At 40.0% G+C, this 7,657-nt stretch overlaps 1 pseudogene; it reads right to left on the bottom strand.

Annotated features, from left to right (window-relative positions):
- Positions 1 to 2,606: 2,606 nt before the first annotated feature.
- Positions 2,607 to 2,972, bottom strand: LOC122436461 (annotated as a pseudogene).
- Positions 2,973 to 7,657: the final 4,685 nt, after the last annotated feature.

Here is a 7,657-nt window from a genome sequence, read left to right on the forward strand (position 1 = left end):
TTAAAATCACAAAGTTAAAACAATTCATTAAATAAAAATAAATGAAAAAAAAAAAAGGCCTGGCACAGCCAAATAAATAAATACTTTTTTAAAAAAAGCAAGGAGGCTGAAAAAAAAAATAAAACAATTCATCATGATTTAATCAGTCAGTATAAATGGGATATACTGCAGAAGAAAATCATAATGACTTCCAAAAACACAATTTAAATTCTCTGATATGGGTTAGTGGGACTTCTCTCCATCTATAATAGCAATTCTAAGTAGTCTTTTTTTTTTTACTTTTTATTTTGTGTTAGGATATTGCTGATTAACAATGTTGTGATAGTTTCAGGTGAACAACAAAAGGGCTCAGCCATACATATATATGTTTCCCTTCTCCCCCAAACTCCTCTCCCATCCAGGCTGCCACATAACATCAAGCAGAGTTCCATGTGCTATACAATTAATTCTAGTTGCTGACCCTGCTTCCCTGGTGGCTCAGAGGATAAAGCGTCCGTCTGCAATGCAGGAGACCTGGGTTCAATTCCTGGGTTGGGAAGATCCCCTGGAGAAGGAAATGGCAACCCACTACAGTATTCCTGCCTGGAATCCCATGGAGAGGAGCCTGGCATGCTACAGTCCATGGGGTCCCAATTCATTCTGAATATAGCAGTGTGTACATGTTCATCCCACATTCCCTAACTATCCCTTTTGCCCAGCAACCACAAGTTCGTTCTCTGTGAGTCTCTTTCTGCTTTTAAGTTCATTTGCATTGCTTCTTTTTTTTTTTATTTTTGCATTGCTTCTTTTTAGATTCCACATACAAGGGATGTCATACAACAGTTCTTCTCTGTCTGATTTCCTTCACTCAGTATGACAATCTCTAGGTCCATTCATGTTGCTGCAAATGGTACGATTTCATTCTCTTAATGGCTGAGTAATATTTCATTGTATAAATGTACCACATCATCTTTATCCATTTTTCTGTCAGTGGACACTTTGGTTGCTTCTATATTATTTATTTTGCTGTTGGGTCTTAGCTGCAGCACTTGGCATCTTCCTTGCGGCACATGGGCTTCTCCCCAGTTGTGGTATGTAGGCTCTAGAGTGCTCTGGCTGAGTAGTCCTGTGGCGTGTGGGATCTTAGCTCCCCAACCAGGGACTGAACCCACATCCCCTGCATTGGAAGGCGGATTCTTCACCACTGGACCACCAGGGAAGTTCCTCAAATTATTCTTTATCTCAATATGTTGTCACTATACTTTTAATCTTTGTGTTGCACTTTCTTCCTTCCTGATGTTCCAAGATTTCTTCTTTCATCATTTTCTTTCTGTTTAGAGAGCTTCCTTTAGCCATTCTTTTAAGATAGGTCTCCTGGGCAAGTTCTCTTAATTTTCCTCCCTCTGAGAAAGTCTCGGTTTCTCCATCATACCTAAAGGATATGTTTGATGGTTATAGAATTCTGGGTTGACATTTCTTTTAACACATGAGAAATGTGCCACCTCCTTCTGGCCCCCATGGATTTTGATAAGAAAACCTGCTGTCATTCAAATTGCTTATCTCCTATAAACAATGCATCTTTTCTCTTTTGCTACTTTCAAGAATTTTTTCTTTGCTTTTAGTTTTCAAACGTTTGACTGTGATGTGCCCTGGCACAGAGTTTGGGGGTTGATGGTATTTGGGTTCATCAGTTTCCTGAATTTGTAACCTTATGCTTTTTGGACAAATTTTCAGGAAACTTAGGAAAATTTTCAGTCATTATTTCTTTGAGTACTTTTTAATCTCTGCCCTCTTTCCAAGATTCTGGTGCCACAACACTAAGATCTTATATATAGCTCCATAAGGCCCTGATTCTATGTTCATTTTTTCCTATTTTTATCTTTGTTGTTCAGATTGAGTAATTTCTATTGTTCTATTTTCAAGTCCATGGATTCTTCCCACAGTTCTACTACTGGGCCAATCCACTAAACTTTTTGTTTGAACTTATTGTGTTTTATATTTAAGTCCTAAAATCTCCATTCGCCCCTTCCTTATCTTCTATTTCTTTACTTTCTGTTTTCATTGGTTTCAAGTGTGCTCATAATGGCTCACTGATACATTATTAAGATGGTTGCTTCAAAGTCTTTCTTTGACAAGTCATTCTAACACCTATACCATCTAGATATGGGTATCTGATTATTGCTTTTTCTCACTCACATTGAGAGATTTTCCTGATTCTTGGAAGAGTGATGTTTTATCAAAGCACGAACATTTGGGGTATTATGCTATAAAACTTTGGGCTTTATTTAAATTTTGTGCTGTAGCAGACCTTCTGTGACACTGCTGTGTTGCTACCTTTTTCACCTCCACAGAGAAGGCTTTGCATGAGGTCTAGGGTTTTCTGTATGGTTTGCAAAGCTCTTGGTGATTTTTCAAAGTATTGTTATGTGCAACAACAGAACTATGGGGTGTAAGGAGGCACAGGTAAATCAGTCCAGGTATGCCTTCCTGGATGACTCATTTTTTAAAAACAGAGTACAGTGTTTTTTATTCACCAATAAACTAAAAGTCTGTTTCTAGATGTTTCTTCCTCTTGTATGCCTCATTTGTTTTATTACTAAACAAAGCCCTATAAGGGGCAGTTTTACCTAATCCTCAGACTCAAATCCACCTTCATCTTGACTAATCTTGAAGTAATAAAGTTCATAAGTCTCATTGTCAGATACAACCACATAAAGTCAACCATGAAGATTGTTCTTCTTAAGATATTTCTTGGTACGATACCTCAAATAGCTTTTGGAGAACTGTTTCTAAGGAAAAATCATTTTATTCTTGAAGCATTCAGTGTGAACAACATTCCCAAGATTTCTAGTTTTTCCATTGACTTCAACTTTCTCTAACAAAAAAATGTTCAAAATTTCCAGAATCAAAAATCCACCTTCTACTGGATGAGTTGGGTCCAAATTAAACCTCCAGGCTGACTTCTCAGGCTTCTTGTCTTTCTGCCGCATCATCTTGAAGACTGGCAGGGAATTTGAAAGAGACTGGATGATTGATTTATTGGAGAATTAGCTCATAGCCAATGAGGACAGACTCTGCTATGGTCTGAATGTCTGTGAACCCCACAAATTCATGTGTTGAAATTTTAACACCAAAGGTGGTAGTATTAGTAGGTAATGGTTTTGAGAGGTGCTTCAGTTATGGGGGGATCCTCATAAATTGTACTAGTAACTTATAAAAGAAGCTCCAGAGAGATCCCTAGCCACGTGAGGACACAATGAGACATCTACAACCTGGACAAGAGTCCTCACCGGACCATGCTAGCACCCCGATCTTGTACATCAAACCTCCAGAACTGTGAGAAATAAATTTCTGTTGTTTATAAAAACTTTATCGTGTCTGTGGGATTTTGTTACAGCAGCTTGAAAGGACTAAGACAGGCCCCCAGTGGATGGTAGCCCAGACCAGGGTGAAGAGGAGGACAAGGGGCATTTTGCAATCCACTGGGGTTTGAAAGGTACCCAGTTTAAAAAATCAACATCAAAAAAGTTATTATAAACGTATTATTAGAGGGAGCTGTGTTAAGCAACTAGTCTCCATGCTTTGAGTGAAAATTGAGTCAGATTCCTATGAAATTGAGTCAGAACACCAAGGGCCTGTCTAGGTCCAGGTCATGCATGTACAAACAAACAAAAAAAAGGTTTATAATAATTAGTTCCAGATTGAAGGAGATGATTGGAGAACAAAATTTGCATCACACAACGCCTGGTCATGTTTAGGTTTTCAAAGAAGAGGGTGAGTTACTGAGAACTTTGTTAAACAGCAACCTCAGAGAAGTTGGGGGACCCAGTGCTGGGAATAATTAGGAGTCCTAACCAAGAATCCTCTTGCTTGAAAATAAGCCTGGAAAATGAAAAGCTTCCATAAAGCCTGCAAGTCAGGGCTTTGCCCTCTTGGCATAAATCATGCCCTAGGTAATGAGCTTTGGCTTGACACAATTGTAACCTTTCTTTGAAAACTTAGGATCAGTTCACTTCAGTTCAGTTGCTCAGTCGTGTCCAACTCTTTGTGACCCCATGAACCGCAGCATGCCAGGCCTCCCTGTCCATCACCAACTCCCGGAGTTTACTCAAACTCATGTCCATCGCGTCGATGATGCCATCCAGCCATCTCATCCTCTGTCGTCCCCTTCTCCTCCTGCCCACAATCCCTCCCAGCATCAGGGTCTTTTCTAATGAGTCAACTCTTCGCATGAGGTGGCCAAAGTATTGGAGTTTCAGCTTCAACATCAGACCTTCCAATGAACACCCAGGACTAATCTCCTTTAGGATGGACTGGTTGGATCTCCTTGCAGTCCAAGGGACTCTCAAGAGTCTTCTCCAACACCACAGTTCAAAAGCATCAATTCTTCGGCACTCAGCTTTCTTCACAGTCCAACTCTCACATCCATACATGACCCTGGAAAAACCATAGCCCTTGACTAGATGGACCTCTGTTGCCAAAGTAATGTCTCTGCTATTTTTTTTTTTTGTCTCTGCTTTTTTTTTTTTTTCCTTTTCTTTTTTTTTCTTTTTTATTCATTCTCTTGTCTCTGCTTTTTAATATGCTATCTAGGTTGGTCATAACTTTCCTTCCAAGGAGTAAGCGTCTTTTAATTTCATGGCTGCAATCATGATTTGTAGTGATTTTGGAGCCCAAAAAACATAAAGTCTGACTGACAGTGTTTCCACTGTCTATTTGCCATGAAGTGATGGGACCAGATGCCATGATCTTAGTGTTCGGAATGTTGAGCTTTAAGCCAACTTTTTCACTCTCCTCTTTCACTTTCATCAAGAGGCTTTTTGGTTCCTCTTCACTTTCTGCCATAAGGGTGGTGTCATCTGCATATCTGAGGTTATTGATATTTCCCCCAGAAATCTTGATTCCAGCTTGTGCTTCATCCAGCCCAGCATTTCTCATGATGTACTCTGCATATAAGTTAAATAAGCAGGGTGACAATACACATACAGCCTTGACATTCTTCTTTTCCTATTTGGAACCAGTCTGTTGTTCCATGTCCAGTTCTAACTGTTGCTTCCTGACCTGCATACATGTTTCTCAAGAGGCAGGTCAGGTGGCTTGGTATTTCCATCTCTTTCAGAATTTTCCACAGTTTATTGTGATCCACACAGGCAAAGGCTTTGGCATAGTCAATAAAGCAGAAATAGATGTTTTTCTGGAACTCTCTTGCTTTTTCAATGATCCAGCAGATGTTGGCATTTGATCTCTGGTTCCTCTGCCTCAGCTTGAACATCTGGAAGTTCACGGTTCACGTATTGCTGAACTGGCTTGGAGAATTTTGAGCATTACTTTACTAGTGTGTGAGATGAGTGCAACTGAACGGTAGTTGAGCATTCTTCGGTATTGCCTTTTCTTTGGATTGGAATGAAAAACTGACCTTTCTTTGGGATTGCCTTTCTTTGGGATTGGAATGAAAACTGATCTTTTCCAGTCCTGTGGCCACTGCTGAGTTTTCCAAATTTGCTGGCATATTGAGTGCAGCACTTTCACAGCATCATCTTTCAGGATTTGAAAGAGCTCAACTGGAATTCCATCACCTCCAATAGCTTTGTTTGTAGTGATGCTTTCTAAGGCCCACTTGACTTCACATTCCAGGATGTCTGGCTCTACTAAAAACTTAGAATATTTTAGCTAAAAAATTAAATGGACTGATACCAGTCCTAGAGCTCACATCATCTTTAGAATGCAACAAAATGTTAATGTATTTGATGGACATAAAATAACAAGGTAATCTAAGGTCTTTAAAGTTCTAGTAAGAATCCATGAGGGGCTTCTCTGGTGGCTCAGTAGTAAAGAATCCACCTACAATGCAAGAGACAGGGGTTTAATCCCTGGGTGGGGAAGATCCCCTGGAGAAGGAAATGGCAACCCACTCCAGTATTCTTGCCTGGGAAACCCCATGGACAAAAGGATGGGGTCACAAAGAGTCAGACACAACTTACCAACTAAATAACAAGAATTTATGAAAAGTAGGTGGGTGCTTAAGTAAGCCCCTGAAAGACCTCTGCAGAGATCTTCAGATTGGGCTTTATTAGGATATAACAATATAAGTAAGTCTGGGTCCAAATGAACTATAAACTCATTATGAATTGAAGAATCCTCATGAATTTCAAGAAACAGTGATCAGAAAAATGTTTATTCTGGCAATACCATTTGCACTATTCAGTTATTAGATGTCATGTCACAAGGGAAAAGAATGTTCTATGGTGTGAGGTCTACATTTTTATTATTCTATAGAAAATCTGTACCCATTAAACAATAACTCACCATTCCGTCTTCCTTCTAGCCCTTGGTAACCTCTATTCTTTTTGTCTATGAATTTGCCTATTCTGGATACCTCATGTAAGTGGAATCAAAGGGACATGCTCTGGCAAGATGGGCTGCCAGATGAACAACCTTCATGGCTCTTACTACCTGCAGGACAAGGTAGCCTAGTGTCAGGAGCATGCACTGTCAGCAGGTGACCTGGATTTGAATCCTAGCTCCACTACTTCTTTTGCTCCTTTTTAAGTAAAATATTTTTCTAATTGTGGTAAAATGCACATAACATTAAATTTATCATCTTAATGACCTGCCTCTTGCAGGTCAGGAAGCAATGGTTAGAACTGGACATGGAACAACAGACTGGTTCCAAATAGGAAAAGAAGAATGTCAAGGCTGTATATTGTCACCCTGCTTATTTAACTTATATGCAGAGTACATCATGAGAAATGCTGGGCTGGATGAAGCACAAGCTGGAATCAAGATTGCTGGGAGAAATATCAATAACCTCAGATATGCAGATGACACCACCCTTATGGCAGAAAGTGAAGAGGAACTAAAAAGCCTCTTGATGAAAGTGAAAGAGGAGAGTGAAAAAGTTGGCTTAAAGCTCAACATTCCGAACACTAAGATCATGGCATCTGGTCCCATCACTTCATGACAAATAGATGGGGAAACAGTGGAAACACTGTCAGTCAGACTTTATTTTTGGGGGCTCCAAAATCACTGCAGATGGTGATTGCAGCTCTGAAATTAAAAGATGCTTACTCCTTGGAAGGAAAGTTATGACCAACCTAGATAGCATATTAAAAAGCAGAGACATTACTTTGCCAACAGAGGTCCATCTAGTCAAGGCTATGGTTTTTTCAGTGGTCATGTATGGATGTGACAATTGGACTATAAAGAAAGCTGAGCGCCAAAGAATTGATGCTTTTGAACTGTGGTGTTGGAGAAGACTCTTGAGAGTCCCTTGGACTGCAAGAAGATCCAGCCAGTCCATCCTAAAAGAGATTAGTCCTGGGTGTTCATTGGAAAGACTGATGTTGAAGCTGAAACTCCAATAATTTGGCCACCTCATGCGAAGAGTTGACTCATTAGAAAAGACCCTGATGCTGGGAAAGATTGAAGGCAGGAGGAGAAGGGGACGACAGAGGATGAGATGGCTGGATGGCATCACCGACATAATGGACATGAGTTTGAGTAAACTCCGGGAGTTGGTAATGGACAGGGAGGCCTGGCGTGCTGCGGCTCATGGGGTCACAAAGAGTTGGACATGACTGAGCGACTGAACTGAACTGAATTGAACTTAACTATTTTTAAGTGTACAGTTCAATAGTGTTAAGTATATTCACATTGGGAAACGAATCTCCCAAACTCT

This window comes from Cervus canadensis, chromosome 2, assembly GCF_019320065.1.
Source record: "Cervus canadensis isolate Bull #8, Minnesota chromosome 2, ASM1932006v1, whole genome shotgun sequence".
NCBI classification, from domain to species: Eukaryota; Metazoa; Chordata; class Mammalia; order Artiodactyla; family Cervidae; genus Cervus; species Cervus canadensis.